Raw genomic sequence first — 18,619 nt, forward strand, 5'->3', positions numbered from 1 at the left:
CCAGAATTGAACCTGGGACCCTTCAGTCTGCAGGCCAACGCTCCAACCACTGACCCAAACCGGCTGTGGCTATTTTTATTCATTTTATACCACTCTGTTGGCAGTGAGAAAAGACAGTATTTTCTCACTTGGTACATTCTTTGTAAGATAAAAATCAGTGCGTGGTGAAAATGTCCTGTTGCTCTAGTAGGTCAGCCTCAATAATAAAAGATCTAAAAGTGAAGTTTGGCGGTGTTTGTTCTTTTACAAACTCTCGCATCTGGAGAAAGAACATAACATAGACATGATTTCCTGATAACTGCCGTTGGTGTCCAAAATCTGATATTTGTTGCGCGATAACCGGACATTGCTTCCTGTCTCTGAAGGACTGATTGGATGGGAAGCCAAATTGCTGCTAAACCGGGAACTGCTCTTACGGAATGCACAGGAAATCCAGCTGCTTGAGCCGTTGCGCTGAGACATAAGACTAACTGTAAACTGTACCGGCTGCATGTGTTCCACTGGTGGGTCTGGTTTTGAAAACTGGTGTCAAATAAGTGAAAGGCCTAGTGTTATTGTCATAGCTGCACTAAAACTAATGAGTACGAATGATAGAGCTGGCTGAATATAAAGGAGACACATCTAACTGTTGTAGCTGTAGAGCTGTGCAACAGAGCTCTCTAAACCCTTGGGTGCTCCCTGGCAGTATTTGAACAGACACTGGATGAGTACCACTTAGATGGGGCATTGGTCAGGGGCCTGGAGGGAAGCAGGTGGCAACACTCAAGCTGCATAATTTGAGGAACATTTGATGAAAAGACTACTTACCACAATATAGAGTCCTATAAGGGCAAGTAAGGCGGGTGGGCAAGGGCCAATACCTACACCTGAAGAGGAAAAAGGAGTTGCCTTTCCCATTTTGTTACCAGGTGCTGAGAGAGGGCTATGTAGAAATGGCTGCCTTGCAGAAGCTGAGGTCTCCAGTCAAGGGACATGGCCATCCATTGAGAACACATAAGGGTGCAGCCAGGGAATTGGTCATCTGACTCCAGGCTCCTTGCCCTATATTCCCTATGGCCAAACCCAATCAAAAGCTTAAGAACAAGAGTTTGGTGCAGTCCTTAATAGTTCAGCCTCCCCAAGCTCAAAGCGGGGATTGAACTAGGTGGAGAGTGGATCTGGAGGGGGACATGGACACTGTCTGGTATGGATGCTGTAAGAGAGTCCTGTATTGAATGGGACATCCCTATGATCCTCATTGGTAGTGCGGAACTCGTATCTATGAAGAATCATTGAGTCTCAAAAGTACTTGAGGTTACCTAGTTCGGGCACCCAGAAAGTGTAGACTTCTTATTCATCCAACATCTAATTTAATATTTTCAGTTATGGAGAACAAAGTGCTCAATAAGCAACTTATTCTGTTGTTGAACATCTCTAATTATTGGGAAGGTTTCTCTTACATTGAAATCGGCCTTCCTGTAACTTATAGTGGCTGCCAGTTCTGTCTTTTGGAGCCACACAGAACAACAGTACTCTCTTCCCTTTATCTGTTATCTCCATTTTATAGGCTTTTCGTTGTTTAACAGTCATTTGTTTATTCAACATGTATTTATCCAGTGTCTGCTGTGGATCAGGACTTGTTCTCGGTGCTGGATATTCACTTGTGAACAAGACAAAACTCCTGCATTCATGGAGCTTCTAGTCTAGTGGGTAGAGACAGGCATTGAGCAAACTCATATATAATGTGATGTTCAGGGTGATCATTGCTAAGACTGTCAGCTGTTAACCATATTCACAAGAGAAAGCTATGGGTTAAGCTTGGTCTAAATTCATTATGAGTCATCTGTGTAATGCAGTTGCCAAAAGGCCTAATTCCATTTTAGGCTGTGTTAGTACAACGCCCAACGCCAGAGAGGTCATGTTTCCTCTGCTTTCTTATTGTCCAGCTATACCTGGAGAATTGCATTTTCATTCTTGAGGGACATTGACAAGTGGGAGTTTGTTTGGGGGATGTCCGCATTATGGCCTTGTAAATAGTTGAAGAAAGTTATCCCCCCCCCCCCCCGAGTGTTCTTTAGGCTGAACCTTCAACAGTTTCTCATGTGGGGTGATTTCTATACTCTTAATCCACCTGGTCTTTCTGGGATAATTAATTTCCTCTTAAAATGCTGCTCCCAGAATTTAATTCAGTTCTCTATATGTGGTTTCAATTTGGGTAATGCCTAGTAGACTGTTTCTTCCCTTGATCTGGTTTTTTAATTTTAGTGATGTAGCTGAAGATTGAATTTTTTTAAAAACAGCTGTGTTACTTCTCACCCTAGAGTACTGTTAAACCAGATCTCCAGCATTTCTCTTTGTACAGTTTATGCTTATACTTAAATACAGGACTCAGTATCTGTCTCTATTAAAATGCCATCTCATTGCTGTCCACGCAGCATTCTACATCCTCTGTAGGAAGATTCTTCTGAATATTGTCTTTCATCTAATTTTGTGTCATCTACAAAATTAATTAGCATATTCTCAAAGTTCATTTATGTGATTAATATAATTATTCAACTAAAAAAGAATAATGATACCAGACCTTTCCTTCAGGTTATGGCCACTTACTAATTAATACTGTTTTAGGACGGCCTTCCAAAAACCTGGGAACCCCTAAGCTGTGTCATCCATCTCACATTTCTTCATTTTATCCAGACCGTTTTGAGGAATGAAGATGTATCCTGTTTATGGCATTTCTCTGATACCAGGCTTATAAAAAAACACATTAGGGTAATTGACAGTACATTGGAAAATACCATAAGCCTCTGCTGCTCCCTCCTGCCCCCAAGTCTTAATAGACCATGGACTTGAAAACTGCAAGGTACAATTCTGTTGGACTCAGTACAAGCTTACCCGTCTGTGGTTTACCCTTTTTGTATGTACCCTTTTGTTCTCTGTGTAGAGAGCTTACCAGTAGTCACTCCCTTGGTTCCTTAGGATGAGATAGGCTAAAATTTAAAAGTGGCCTTTGCTCCCCTCTTTTAGGATGGGCTACCATTTCCAGTTCTAAGTCTCTTTCTTGATCAAATCTAGAACACTGAACTGAAATAATAGTTGAATAACCTGGCCTTCTGACTGTTGGGAAGGTTGTGTCATCTTCCCCAGGGTTTGTATTTTGGTTCTCATAAGCTCAAAAGAAAGTGAGAGAATGGCTGTGTGGCCATGGTTGCTGCTGGCTGTGCCTGGGTGGGCCCGCCGGCCTCCTGACGCAGCTGCAGGCAGTGAACTCTTACATTCAGCCTTCAGCAGGTGCCCAGAGCGTTAGTACATGCTTTTGGTTTGGTTTTTTTATTTGCAAGCTCCCTGCCTGACTACAGTGTTTTCTTTAGAGACCTCCTTATTTATGGGTTCGAAAAAAGACAGTATTGACCCCATTCTTCCTGGGAATGTTTTTGTTTTCCAGAGAGGTTGGTATCTTGCTTTCCAGGATTCTCTAGATTAAACATATAACATCTTGGGTCTGCTCAAATGCCCAGGAACCCGTACACTTTGCCGGTAGTGCAACTTGAAAGGGGAGAGTTACTGAGGCTGTCTCTTGCCCAGAACACAAAAGTGTCCATAGACCAGAATGTGGTTAAATATGACAAACCTATAAAGTGAAATGACTTTTAACTGAGAGTTTGCGTTGACTGTAGGTTCAAAAAATGTGCTTGTGCTGATTGGAGGGTCAGTATCTTAGGAAGGTCAGCATGTTAGCTAGACTGAAAGACCAGAAGCTGTTTAACAGTTGACCTTGCATTTATTGTGCAGCAAAGGAAAGACCGACTCCCACCTGGTCCCCAATGCAGTGGGAACCTCATACTTTAGATTCACAAACAGAATATGGTCAGGCTTTTCAGATTTGGCATTTGCTTGCGTGTGTTCTGTGCTGATTTTATACTGAGTAGCAAATTGCTTTCCTTTGGACTATAACTGATTTTTAGTTGACTGAAAAAGTAAAAGTCATACTAACGTTTGGTACCTGTGGCTGTTCCCAGGTTCACCTGGGCGTTGTTGTCCACCTGCTATTGCTTCATAAGTGCTCGTTTGTCCTGTTGTCCTGACGTAACTCACCCTCAAAAGTATCTTGGTTGGGAAGAAAAATTGTACAGTTCCCTTGGCTATATCCCAGAATATCCTAGAAAGCAGGTGGTTTCCACTGTGTGGTCATTGCTCTGCCCTTGGCGCCTTCTTTACTCACCTCTCCCTACAAAAAAGAACCCAGTGACTTATAGGACCAGAAAACCCAATAATCCTTGGAATACTCTTGTCTTCTTGGAGGGACATTTGATTACGTAATCCCTTAGAAGAATAGAAGTGATATTTATGGCTCAGGAACAAAATCTCATCATTTTGGTAGAAAGAAGACGCATTCTTAATTTCACTGAACCTTTCTAGTGGGACTGATCTATGTAAAAACTTGCCAATGAAGGCTTCTTAATGATATCTGCCGAATAAATGAAGTTTTGATACCTAATGGGTCTTTTAAAGAACCTGTGGGCTTTTGCAAGCTGCATTGCGTCTTTCTCTGTCCAAGCTCTGACCATTCTGTCAGTTTTTCTGTCTCCTTTACTAGATGGTAGCATGTGGAAGGCAGGGACCATGGTTACTCATCTTTCATCCCAGCATTGATTATTCAGGAGGCATGGATAAGAAAGAGGGAGGGAGGACAAGAAAGGGAGCTGTGAATGGTCCTGTTGCTTTCTGCTTCCCCTTTCGGAATTGGAGCACCTGAGCTGCCTGTCTAGGAAAACAAAAGGGAGTAAATATTTTAGGAAATGGCCTCCACAATTTTCTGATTATGAGACATCATTTAGCTTCTCAGGCCTGTTGCCCTAGAGCAGGACTTCTCAGCCTCGGAGCTATTGGCAGTGCTGACCTGGCCGGTGCTTTGTCACGGGGCTGCCTGTACATTGTAGGATGTTTAGGTTGGCAGCATCCTTAGTTTCTACTCACTAGATGCCAGTAGCACACCCCACGCCCAGCTGTGACAACCGAAAGTGTCTCCAGACATTGCCAAATGTCTAGGGGGCAAAAGGCCACCCCCCCACCTCTACTCTGCGGGAGTTGATGTCTCTGGGATAGAGGCAGACCAGAGAAACCAGCAAATGATAGTGATTTGGGGTTGGAAGGGAAGTTAGAGATCTTCGAGCATGTTATTTCTCCTCACCTATCCCCGCTCCAATACACACCACCATTATGTACCTGAAGACACAGACCCAGGGGAATTAGTGAATATAAAAAAGAAAAAAATGCAGGTATTTGAGTAATACTGATTTTGGACTGTAGGCTTCTCTGTTTTTTAAGTTTGTTTACAGATCAGGCAAGTGTGTCTACTTTCAAGCAACTCAAAATGAGGAAACATACACTTAATGGAAACACGTAACGGGGGCATAAGGATTACATCACAGAAAAACTAAAGGCTAGCACCACTAAAAAAGATTTTAACATGTGTATTGATCGTTTTTGAGATTAAAAAGAATGGAGCAAACTCACTGTGGCTGGATTTCTAGCCCAGTCCTGTGGAACTGCAAGGGCCTCATATTAGACTATTTAAAGTGCTCATGTCTCAAAAGAAACAGAAAAGAGTATTTAAAGTAAAAAATAATTTTCCTTTTTCAAAAAATGACTTGCTTTTTATGTGTAGATAATTGAGATAATAGCCTACCTGATGAGATATTTCTACTGTAGGTTATGTTTTATAAGGGCATTTTGTATCTTCTTGAGAATTCTCACTGAGAGGTAAGAACACCAAATTAAATATTAGCTGCTTGTGGTTATTTTAAGACTCACCTCAATAACAGAGAGAATTTGGTTCTCACACTTTGTACTTTTTGATTACAAACAGCTTTAAACAGGTTTATGTTGTCCTTCATCAAAAATTATAGAGGATTGGCAGACTGAGACGCTTTGGGATTGAAATTAGGCAATTCAGAGTTCCTCATGCATGGAAGCTGCCTTTTGTTTTGATTCCTATCATTCTTAGTCTGTCTTTTTCAAGATTCTGCTGGAAGGACTGTCCCGAGTGAGGACATAGGAGAAAATGGCAGGATACTGAGCCACCAGGTCCACACAGTATCTGCTGTTTGAGGTAGGGTGAAATCCACCTGGCAGATTGGTGTCAAAACTTTCTGTTGAGAGTATCCTATTAAGATTCTGTCTGATTGTTCTTTGTTTTTGTGTGGTTAGGTTTAAACATATACAGTCATGTCTGAACCTACGTAACAGGAAGATTTCTGAAAAAGTATGGATCAATCCATTTTTAATAAATCAAACAGTATCAGGGATACTTATTAGTTGAATTCATCCTAATGTGCTGGTCACCTGTGTCGTTTAATAGCCACAGTGATCCAGAACTATTCTCTTATTTATCTCTTTAGATATGAGTTGGAATGTTTATTTTATCTTCTTAAACCTGGCACCTCAATTCTCGGTGGAAAAACGTTCAACCATGTATGTGGTTGATTTGTTGAAAATTCACAACTGAAAACCTGCCATTCTCTTTGTAGTATTTGAAATCCCTTGGCCGGGAGACATTTTTCTGAGAACAAATCTTTTGGAGGGCCTCTAAAAGTTAATTATTCTGGCAAGACGTCCTTTCTGAACTTTTTGAATCATTACAATATTATGCTGATTTATGTAAAAAGTGGATTGTGACTTGACTAACTGTAGAGTCCTGGCAGACATGAGCATGTCAGATGTCTTGGCAGAGTTTGGGTGCAGAAGGGGACTTTCCCACTTCTTTATGTTATCCACAATCATAACATGTGGGCGTTTTATGAAATTCCTTCTGTTATACTGAAATGCTTAGCTTTTCATACCGTCCGTGCAGCTCAGTGAAAACAGGCTCTGTATGAGTCTGTATATATTTAAATGAAATGAAAAAGAAGAGTGAAATCCAAGAAATTCCTTAAGTGTGCAGTGGTAATTATTTTTAGGCTGTGTTCATGTGTTTCAAAAGATCTCTTTTAAGTCATTTGATTGGAACTTGGAACAGAGCTGCCTATGGAAACAATAGTATAGCATATGCGGTGGTAGAGTTTCCAGACTAGCCCTCAAAATTTCTTTAACCCATTGAATGCTAACATGCTTTGCAGTAAAAGGACAGTGATGAGCAGCTTATCCAAACACTGTTTAATGATACTCAACCTGCAACACGTTTCAATGCTAGAAATTAAATAAACATGGAATTAAAAAAGAAAGAATAAGCAATAAATTTTATTTTTCTTAAAAGGTGGATTTGGAGGGAGAGTAGTTTTAGAGACTTGGGGGTGGGGTGGAAGAACCCCAGGCAAACCTGAAGAGGTGCTATGAGCAGTTTGAGCATCTTGGACAATTATATCAACCTCTCAAGCCTCAGTTTCTTCAAACATCATGAAATCATTTTGAGAATCAAAGCAGAAGGTGCACATGAAGGTGATTTGTAATCTGTAAAGTTTTATAGACTTTAACAGTATAATTTACGGTTCTTTCCTTAATATATGAGAATTCTGTGTCCTGGCCTTTTCTTTTTCTTGACACGCTTGTATTAGTATCAAAACTCTTTATGCTTAACAGCAATTAATAAGGTCTCGCTTAGCCCACAGACACAATAAATGCATGCTATTTTGATTGACTTGAAAGACAGTAACATTTGCTTTTTTGAGACAGAATTTCCAAGAGAATCTCTCTCTCTCTCTCTCTCTTTCTCCCTCTCTGCCTCCTCTAACTCATGCTCTCATTTTTCTAGTCTCCAAATCCCTCCTGTTCTTTCCTTGTCTGAGTATTTCTTTCTTAATCACCTCCTCAAGTTTTAGATTACACACCAGGGCTCACTCTCTAGGCTGGCCTCCCAGTGGCCTTGGCCTCTCTCTGACCTGTGCCTCTGGCCTCAGACCAGCTCCACACTCCTGGCCGACCCTGACTAGGGCCCCTCTTCTGCTCAAGGTCTCACCAGATACCAAACAGAGGCAGCCTGTCTGGGGGAGCACAGCCTGGCAACAGTATTTTTGCTGTGACAGGCCCAGCCTTGGGCCCTGTTCCAGGAGTAAAGCTAGAAGTTCAATGGGCCTAATCCCCCAAACCTGAGGAGCTTTTCTGGTAGAAGTAGTGTTAGGAAAGGAAATGAGGATTCGGTGGCCGTCATGGAGAAAAGCTTTCCCATTCCCTCATTCATCGGGGCAGGTGGGGTGGGGACTACTTGTCTACACGAAGACTCACAGTAACCTACCAAGCAGAGGCTGATCGAAGGGGGCTTACTAAAATATTTTGTGTGTGTGTCAAAGTCATAAATTTAAGGACTAAACAGAATAATAACATTTAATATTGGAGGAGGCCTTAGAGGTCAGGAACTACAAATGAGTAAGTTGTATTTATTTTGGAGCAGAGCAATCTTAACCTGGACAGGTGAATGGTTTACAAGTGTCTTGTGCCTTCCAGTCCTGAGTCCTTTCACAGCAGGTCCTTAAGACACTACATCTGGGTCTTGTGCCCCCCCTTTCCTTGTGTAAGGTTGGCACTGATTTTGTACAGCTCTGTGTTGAGATCCTCTTTTCAGCCAAACAAGCTGAAAAGACCAGAAGTGAAGTAGGAGGTAGCCTTCCAGCTCCCAACACAGGGAGAAGTGGTAATATTTATTAAGCAAGGCAACTTGTAGGAGCTTAGAAACCAGAAATATGACGCAGTTCCTGCTCTTTCAGAGCTTACAGTACTGCATTATCACATCATTAGAGGGAGTCAATTCTGGACCATGAAGCACCCATGAAATTGTATATATTAGTGCACTGGGTTCCAGTTTTGTTTCTTCCATGAGTTCTAGTAAAGACTTAGACAAGATTATGTCCTTCTTGTGGCCTAGTTTTCTTAGCCATCAAATTAAGGGATCCTAAAGCCCGATTCTGTACATTTTGGGAGTCACATAGTTTCATGATGCTTTTTTATTTTTATCACCGGGCTTTTGACCCCTATTCTTTTTTCCCCCCCAAGGAATTCTCAGCCAAGATGCAGACACTAATTTATTTGTTGATGTGATAGGCAACTTAGCAATTTATTGAACCACAGGCTAGAAAGAAAAGTCTGGAAATGTGTAATGGTCCATTTCTTCCATTTTAAGGCAGAACTAGATCCCAACCCTGTGTAAGATAATTTGGGTTATTATATACCTCATTAGGTTTGTAAAATAGAATACACCTGCTTTGGGGTATTCAGAGACTTAGATTATTATAAGAGAGCTTTTGACTCTACAAAGGGATTGGACCACAGAATTCTTTTTAATAGTGAGTTTCCCCAGTGCATTTAAAACGTAGTATGATTTGCAGAAGCTTGGTTTACGTGCATCAGAAATACACGGTTGTATTTACAGCTCATAGTTCCCTGCAGTGGTGCTGCTCCAAAAATGCACCAAAAATGCTTTCTGTTACCTAATTGGGAAATTTTGATGGTTTGAGAGGATTTGTTTTTTGGTGTTTGTCTTTTTATTTTGCTGTTGTGTTGGAATTTCACTGATCTTTCTTCCCTCACTTTCCATGTTCATTCCTGTTGTTCAGGCAGCACTTGTTTGTAAAACGATTAGTTCAAACATGGGAGGTCATCTCTGGCTGTTGAATTGGTCACCCATTTAGGGGATGAACCTGTGACTGAGGAGGCAGGATGCTTTCAGCAAGGGCAGGAACATGGACACTTACAAACAGATGTAGGTTCAGATGCCAGCACTGCCTCTCACTAGTGTTCAGCAAGGCGTTTAACCCCTTAGAGTCTCAGTTTTTCATCTGTAAAATGGGGATAATCAAAATAATGCTGATATCACATGATAAATGAGAGTATCTTTTATGAAGGGGCTGATATAAAACAAGCACTCAATGCAAGGTAACTCTCTGCCCTTCCGTTTCAATCCAGGGAGCAGCCACAAGATGTAGCCCTGGGAGGACCAGTGACTGAGCCTTCCGTAAGGTTTAGGCAGACGGGGCTATGTGCACTAGCAGGATTCAGTGTGGGGTAGCCTGGTGTCCTGGTTAAGCCCTTGGCCTCCAGAACCAGAGAGCCTGGGCTCAACTGTATTAGCTCCATGATCTTGGAAAAGTCATTTATCTGTTCAGTGCCTCAGTTTCCTGATCTGTAAGCTGAGGCTAATAGCACTTATCTCTTCGGGTTGTTGGGGATTACCTGTGTCAACTTGTGTAAAGTGCTCAGGACAGTCCCTGGCACGTACGTCTCTGTGTTTACTACAGTCCATTACAGTGCAAACCGTTTTTTGTTAGAGTTTAATGCAGACTTTAAAAACATGGCCTGGCCTTGGACACGTGGCTCAGTTGGTTGGAGTGTTGTCCCGTACACCAAAGGTTGGGGGTTCGATTCCCATTCAGGGCACATAACCTAGGTTGCAGGTTCAGTCCTCAGTTCGGGCACGTACTAGAAGTAACCGATTGATGTTCCTCTCTCTCTTTCTGTCTCCTCTCCTCTCTCCCTAAAAGCAATAATTTTTTTTTTTTTTTAATGGAATGGAAGAACTGTAGGCTTTATAAAGAAAGCTGATTTTTTCCATTGAGGAGACTGTTTCTGAATAGTGCTTGGCCAGTTTCTTTCGTAGGAGATAGATTTGCTCTTAGAAGTCTGCACCAGTCTTTCATCTCTTCCTCTTTCCCTGCCTGTCCGCTCTGTACAGCTTTTGTTATTAATGTGGAGCAGTTGAAGTCACTGACTTGGGTGCAGGCCAGGCCAGCATTTCTGTGGGCATATATATTACTTTCCTAGACTCTGGTCATGAACAGGATGATGGAAGTCAGAGGTACGGGGACGCTGTCCTTGTAGGCAGCCTACATGAAAGGTGTGTGCATTGTTTTCATCACAATTGTTGCTAATAGATCAGAATCTTATTTCACATTTTAGCAATGTTTTTTTTCCTGTTACCCTACAACCTTTATCTTTTTGCTCTCTAGTTAGACGGATGAATGCTGTTTTGTTATGTATCTTTCTCCACTGTTGCTTCATTGTTGAAAATCTTGTCTTCAGTTAAGTAAATATTTATTTAAGGCAGGTAAGTTTTCTCCATAAAACTGTATATTTCTGTAGGATACCCCCTCCCCCCCAAACACACACAAACACTTAGGGATTATTCAGTCTATACTGTCTTTTTTCTCCCTCTGTAAATAAAATAACCCTATAGAGAAAATATTCCTTGAACTAGCGAGCAAAAGTGTGTTTCCCTCAGGAATCGTGTAATTTGAGAACACAGTTTTATTTTCTGCTCTGCTTTTGTATTTGGGGCTTGGGAAACTAGTTTTTGTTGTTTTGGAAAAGCAATGGAATTTTATCACATATTTTCCTGAAACTCCCTAGCTTCACCTTTTCCTGAAATATTTCTTTTAAAGGCCTGTTTTCCTCTGTTAAGTGGTTCCATCATTTAAAAAGTAAAGGAGCTTGCTTAGTGTAGGCTTTTTTGATGATCTGTTGGCTTTATAAAAGAAGAGACTGTTTGTCTGAGAAACAGTGCTTGGGGATCATATGACCATTAGTGTGAAACTTGGGGCAGTGATATGTTAGCTTGAGCCATTTTGATTTTTTTTTTTTCATTATCTGCAAATAAATACGTGGCCTCAGACCCTGTTGTGCCTTGTGACTGGGGGTAGGAGATACTTGATCCTGTTTTAGACTTTATTCTGACTTCTATTCCCTAATTGTGGTTTGGTGTTTTTTGTGTTTTGTTTTTTTTAATTGTTTTAGTAACTCTTGTTGTGAAATAAAAACTAATTTTTAGTTGATTTTAGCCACTGCTAAATTGTGACATGCACATATTTCTTTTTAATTTAACAGTTGCTGTTGTTTTTCTTTCTTGCTCTTTTATCAGTTTGAAAGCAGTAATTGTGAATTAGAATTCCTGGAAATATTCATCCATAATGATATGTCCCAGATGTTTGAGTGCTCCACACACTCCCTGCTCCATTTTTAATGCCAATTTAGTGAAGATAAAACGTGGATAACAGCTGTGTGTTGTAATGAGTCTGGACCCTCTCCCCAGTGGCTGCGCTTCTCCATATGTCATGTTGCTTCTCTGATCTTTTTGAAATGTGTTCTGTCAGACACTGAGACTTACACCTTTGAATATGTGAGTGTCTGAGATTTTTATGATTTTGACATAAAATAGCCTATACCATTTCTGAACCCACATTCTGTATCCTCTTATAGAACACAACGAAAGGAGAAAACTGCCTTTGGTGTCATGATGTTCTTTATATCGTCTAGTTCTTTTAAAAACATATACTTTAATGATATGTTATAGAACATTTTGAAAATGCTGGGAAGAAAAGAAAAGTCACATGTAATTTTACCACTCAGAGGAAAACTACTGTTGAAATGTTAATGAATTTATTTTTGGACTAATTTTCTGTGCATGTTTATATAGATATGTAGTCATTCTTTTATAGGAATGTCTGTAAACCTTTTTGAAACCTGCTTTTTTCCCTAACAAAACAATATATGTGAGAACATTTTCCATATCCCAGTGTGTTCTTTGAAAATATGACTTTAATGGCTGCATGGTTTGGCATCTGTTATAGTTTGGCTCTGGAAATACCTTAGAGATGTTCCAAATAAAAAAAGTACATTTTGGGGTTGAGGTCTCCCTTCCTAATTATAAAACTAATTGAGAACATGTTAACCTTGTGCTTTACTTGAGGTGGACTTATTTGTTCTTTGCTATATTTCTGTACCCAAACATTTTCTGTAAATATATATACTACAGTCTTTGGTATAGCAACAACTAATGATAATTAATTTTTAATTAGCCATTCATAGCTGATTCAACAAGTGAAGTTTTCAAAAATCAACTTATACTATTAAAAAAAATTCAAATGAATTTTGAAGTAGGTTAAAATTTTCACAACTGATTTTGGGGTTCATGTATCACAATCATGATCAGATGGTGCCATTGGCTGTGCTGTAATTTCAAGGTGAACTCAACTTTCGTTGAGCCTCCAGACTGTAGGACAGGAAAGGCCGTGAGGTCAGGGAAACAGAGCCAGATGGTCCCCTGATGGGTGCCAAGCTCTTAGCAGAGACGGATGCTACACCTGACAGCCCAGGGTAAACAGCAAATGGTGGTGGCGTTGCTCACCCTTTCCTGGAGAGAAAAGAAACTAAGCTCTTCCCCTCTGCTGGCTTATTTTGAAACTGCTTTGTAGGCTCTGTTCAGCCTGGAGTAGCAGGTGTCCAGGCGGTTAACTTCTAATGGGCAGTGGAGGAGGAGAGGCGGAGGCCAAGCTGGGGCCGAGCTGGCAGCCCCTGTGGCTGTCTCATGAAATCCACATTCTGGCATTCTCAGAGCCTTTCAAAGGAATCTGGGTAAGTCATTTAACCTTGTGTCACTTTGGTTTACTTGGCTTTTAGGAGGGAGTAGTAATTAAACCAAATGGAGCCGTCAATCAGTGGATCTTAGTGGTGCTTTTCAGTTTGAAAATTAAAACCTGGAGTCACAGAGGCATCTCTAAGTTTCACCCTAGAATTGACTACTGTGGCTTGTCCTTGACACGAAGGAGCTGATTTGGGGAACAGAACATGTTTGAGAGTTATGTGTCCCTGAGTTAATATATTTGGGCAGCTACTTAGGAGCAGGGTGACTCTGGGGCACGTTAATCTCTCTGGACCTCATCTGTAGAAAATGGTCACCTTAATAACTGCTTTCAAAATAAGTGAGAGCTTGTATTTTATAAGTGCATGGCACAGAATAAGCTTTCACTAGATATTAGTTCCCACAACGAAGATAGATTTGCGCTGTCATCTGACCACAGTGTGAATTTATGATTGATTACCTATCATTCATGTAGCCCTGCAACGAAGCCCTTTCCCCTTCCAAACACAACTGCATGCACTGAGATAAATTTGAAAACGCAAAGTTTTATAAAAAGATCCCCCCAAATGCATTGACCTAAGTAGAAGTGTTGGGGGCTTTCTTTTCCCCCCTCTTCCTGTTTCACAGTAGTCCAGACGGTCCATACTGGCCCAGGACTAGAACGGGACCCCAATAGACAGATTCCTTCCGTCTTGTTTCTGTGCCATTCTGAGGGTGTTGTCCTCACCTTCACAGTCAAAGGTGACTCACCGTCATCTCTTTTCACCCAAGACAAGGAGGAGGATTTAGAAACTGTAGAGCCATTTTCACTCGTATTCTCTTCATCAGAACAGTCACATAACCACAGCTAGTTGTCAGGAAGTCTGAAAATGTCATTTTTAGCAAGCCAGACACCCTGTGAAAGCTTCTGTTACTATAGAGCAGGAGTCGGCAAACAGGGATCTGAGTGACAGTCAGCCTGTCATTGTGAATAAAATCGTATTGGAACACGGCCACGCCTGTTCGGTTAGGAATTGTCTGACTGCTCTCACATTACAGTGGGAGGAGTTGAGTGAATGTGACAGAGACCATGTTGCCTGCAAAGCCCAACGTAGTTATTCCCTTGCCCTTTACAGAAGTTTTTCTAAAGAAAACAGGGAAATGAATATTAGGGGAGCAACTGGTAGTCTGTGCCACAGTAAGGGACCTGGTAAGCAGGTGAGTCACTTGCTGCCTTGGAAATGCAGCGTTAGGAGTTTGTTCTTTGGAAGACTAGAGACCCCTGGGAGCGAGTTGGTCTGCAAGTGATTGTTGAAGAAGTAATGTCGAAGGCAAGGGTTAGGGAAGCAGGCATGAAGTGGCTGGTGGAGGTGAAGGGGGAGGGCACAGAAGGCTGCTCTCTGAAGTAGCTTCCATCTTTCAAGTGGGGCGTCATAGCGGAGGGGCTGCCCCCTGCCTTCCCTGCAGCCCACTCAGCCTCTCTTGGACGCTCGCTGCAGCCCCGCTGTGGTCAAAGGCTCTTAGCCCATGCCTCTCACTCGCTGGTCCCCCTGCAAGGAGCCTCAGCCGCCTCCAGGCCCCCCAGGGTAACCCCCTGTAAGTGCGGCCCGTATGTTACTGCCCTGTGAAGGACTTCCAGTGGCTTCCCGTAACCTTCTCAGGAAAGGCCCCGCTCCTTGGTTTGCCACTCCAGGTCTTCTCACTCGTAATTTCTGTTTTGAAGCCTTCACAGTCTGACACCCACTCTGGGCTCCTGCCTCACAGAAACACCGCCTGTCCTCTCGGCACTTTGCCAGCTCCATGCGTTTGCTCCTGTTGTCTCCTGAGCCTTACTCTGTCTAAAGGCTTGGGCGACCCAGGACTGTAACTGGCACAGGATAGGCACAGCCGCAGCTGGGCCCATGGGGATGCTGACTTCCTTTTGGCACTGCCCACATTTATGTTTCTTCTTTCAGCTGGGCCCCTTCTCCAAACCTAAGGATAAGCTCTCCCTCCTTGAATGCTTGCAGGGTGTTATTCATGTCATTTGTGTCATTTGCCACTTTCAGTGGTGTTCCGAGCTATTCCGTGCATATTTTTTCTAGTCTTGCAGAGACTGTAAGGTCTCTGAGGCTGGGTCCAGATCTGACTAAACTGCTCAGCCTTCACTTTCATTAGTAAGTGTTAGTCAGTGATACAGTGATGCTGTCTACAAACAATGCCACCCACAAATTAATGCTTCTCACTAAAAATATAACTTACTACTTGGAAGAATTTAAGTGCAAATGGAAAATAGAACTCTAGTAATTGTGTTGAAAATGAGTGCCACTTAAGATCTTAACCCAGAGCAGTTTTTAGCTAGTTTTTGATGAAAGAACACTACATTGAAAAAAAAATATTTTCTTAAGACCTGAAGCAGTATTTGAACGCAGTTCTATTTGGAAGTTTTAAACAGTTCCTTGAGAAGCTAAGACTGAATCAGAAATCAGACAGCATTTTTGTGAGGCCTAAGGAGGGGCATGTGGGCAGAACCCCTCGGGTGCAGAGATGGGCCACCTGCAGAAAAGCCAGGATTGGAGCATTTTCTGAAAGCTGCCCACTGTCAGAGACATACCTAACTACCTAGAGCAGCGATTTTCAACCGGTGTGCTGCAGGAGGCACACTGGTGTGCTGCAGGAATTTTTAAAACATGCAATACCTGACTGTTTAGTCAGGGGCACTGACCTCTTTTCCCTTAGATTGTCAAATAAAAAAATGACAACAGCCAACACAATAGCTGTCCAGTGTGAGTGAATCAAAATTATACCTAGTTTTTGGTCAGATTGGCAAAAAATATAATCTATTTTTTGGTGTGCCACAGAATTTTAGTAATTAGTTTATGTGTGCCATGAGAAGAAAAAGGTTGAAAATCGCTGACCTAGAAGATCCATCTAAAAATTACATTATCCTCACAAAGGTGGTATTTTCACAGCTTCGTCTTTCCACAGTTAGTAATCAAATGTAAGAAGAGCTTTTATTTTTATAGAAAAGATTTACCCAGTGGAGTGCCAAGTTCTTTTTCACCAAGCATACAATGAGGACACCAATCTAAATAATGAAATACTTGCTTATACTGGCCAAGAATTCCCGTTGTTCGCTCATCTCCTGTTCATTAATACCTAGTGAGGTGGGCGACGATCTTGGGAAGCAGATGGATGCACATGAGCTTTAACTGTATATTCAGACCTTCTGAAAGGATTGGAGGGAGAGAAGCTACCTAGACACGAGTTGTAAGGCTCACCTGTGAGTTCAGTAGCTGGTGCCGGGAACTTACAGCGCCTAGAGCCCCCTTCCTCCCCCCACGCCCCCACGCCTGACATCCTGTCTGACAGGTAAGCACAGAAAGGAAAGGGCTTTCTTTTCTTGCAGTCTATGATTTTACAATTTTTAAATAATAAGACAATTCTGGAATTTTTATTCAAGCTTAAGGTAAGATAAAAATCATTATCATCGCGTGAAAGTTACGGCTTTACCTCCATTTTTTACTTCTACTTGTATGTACTATTCTGTGTCCAGTGTCTGCACAGTGCTCCACAAACAGTAAATACTCAGTTTGTGTTTGTTGAATGAATAAGTAAATGGACTCTGGCACTTCATTATAAGAGCTTTCTGGAAGAGTAAATGGATTCTTAAAGCAAAATGATTTTTTTTTAAAGGGGTGAGTTGTAAAGACAAAAGAAGCTCGTCTTTTCAATCCCCCTTCACCCTGCCAAACCCCTGCAGGACTACATCCTGGCAGCTCTCCTGGTGTGAGTTTTAAAAGTTTGGGAGGAGAAAAGGCGTATGGCCTCATATTACTCAAAGGAAAACCCCAAGGTTGTGTAAGTGTTTCATGGGCCCTTTCATAATAAACATAATATGAAACACAGCCAAAATGAGTTCGTTTTGAATTAATCTTGTGTCTTATGGCGCTCAGTTGAGGTACAGACCTAGGCTTTGTGTGTAACAATAGAATTTGGAAAGGGAGTGATATGTTTCATCCAGAATACTGTTTCAACTTGGCCTGCTGTCTTATTCCTTCGAAGTTTGGGGCACTTACACAAATTTAGATCTTCAATAAACAGATTAAGGTTGTTTATGAACATGCCAAATATAAATTTATATCCCTTAATTTTGAGCTCATAACTTCTGCTCTAGGTAGCTAAGCGATAACACAGAAGAAAAGTCTCAATTAGGGTGAGATTGTACAACTGCACGTGATTAGGCTTCCTTTTCAGAAAGGCTGTCGTGTGATAGCCGACTTGGCATTGTCCGGATCTGCAGTGGAGCCTTGCCTCACCGCTCGTTGTCCTTGGGAAGAAACTCAGTCCTCCAAATCTGTTTCTGCTTCTGGAAAATGGGAATAATGACAGTACTTTCCTTAGAGGCTCATAATGAAATAATTCAATGCAAGACACTCAGAACATTGCTACCTGTGGCGCTTGAACCAATTGCCACAAAAAGCCTATGCTTCTAGAACAGTGAATTAAAGGAGGTACAGCTTCATTTATTGCTCATATAACAAGATGAGCATTCTAGGCTCCTTGCAGAAATTCAGAGATCAAGGTTCCTTCTACCTGGTTATTCCACCCTTTCTACATAGAGGAGTCTCATCTACATAGAGTGTTGGGGGCAGAAATGTTCTGTGTGATCTTGATTGTTAGCTATAGTTATAAGAAATATTAATCATATTCTGTTAACTGTGATAGTTCTGTTCTAATTAGAAAAAAAGCACTTTCTAACCTGGCTGGGAGTTGTACACCCCCGGACATTCGGAATGTGATCCATTCTCCTTAGCTGCCTATCATCATGGAAAAATAAAGAATCTTATTGTAGAAACAAAGGGATCCAGGAGGCTCCCCACCCTTTTGCAACCCCCAGCCCGCATTTCCTGTAAACCATTATATCCATCCCAATTCCTTTTGCCCACTTCCCCATGTTATCTTTGTCCTTCTATCCAATATAAGCAGCTGGCTTACAGGAGGTGGCAGAGCAGATTTTCGTGGATGACCCTTATTGCTCTCCTGTTTTGTCAGCAGTATTGGAATAAATGTGCATATATGTTTCAACCCTGTCTCTGCTTAATTGGCTCAAGTAGTGACTGGCAGCCCAGACCCATTATTGTCCGATTTCAAAAGCAAGGCCTTGGGCGCTTCTGTGTCCCAGCTTGAGGGGAGGAAAAGAGTAGGGAGGCATCATGCCCAGTGTCTTTAAGTGCAGACCCAGAAAAGGTACCCATTTCTGCCACACGCTTTCCTTTGTGGAGAATTAAGTCACTTGGCCACATCTCTCTATCAGAGAGGCTGGAAAATGGGGTTTCTAGC

General features: G+C 41.8%; 1 protein-coding gene across 1 annotated transcript in view; it reads left to right on the plus strand.

Annotated features, from left to right (window-relative positions):
- The window catches only part of GAB1 (GRB2 associated binding protein 1), a 118,599-nt gene that overhangs the window by 32,538 nt on the left and 67,442 nt on the right, over positions 1–18,619 (plus strand). The window lies entirely within an intron of this gene.

Source organism: Miniopterus natalensis, chromosome 4 (genome assembly GCF_054644295.1).
Source record: "Miniopterus natalensis isolate mMinNat1 chromosome 4, mMinNat1.hap1, whole genome shotgun sequence".
NCBI lineage: Eukaryota > Metazoa > Chordata > Mammalia > Chiroptera > Miniopteridae > Miniopterus > Miniopterus natalensis.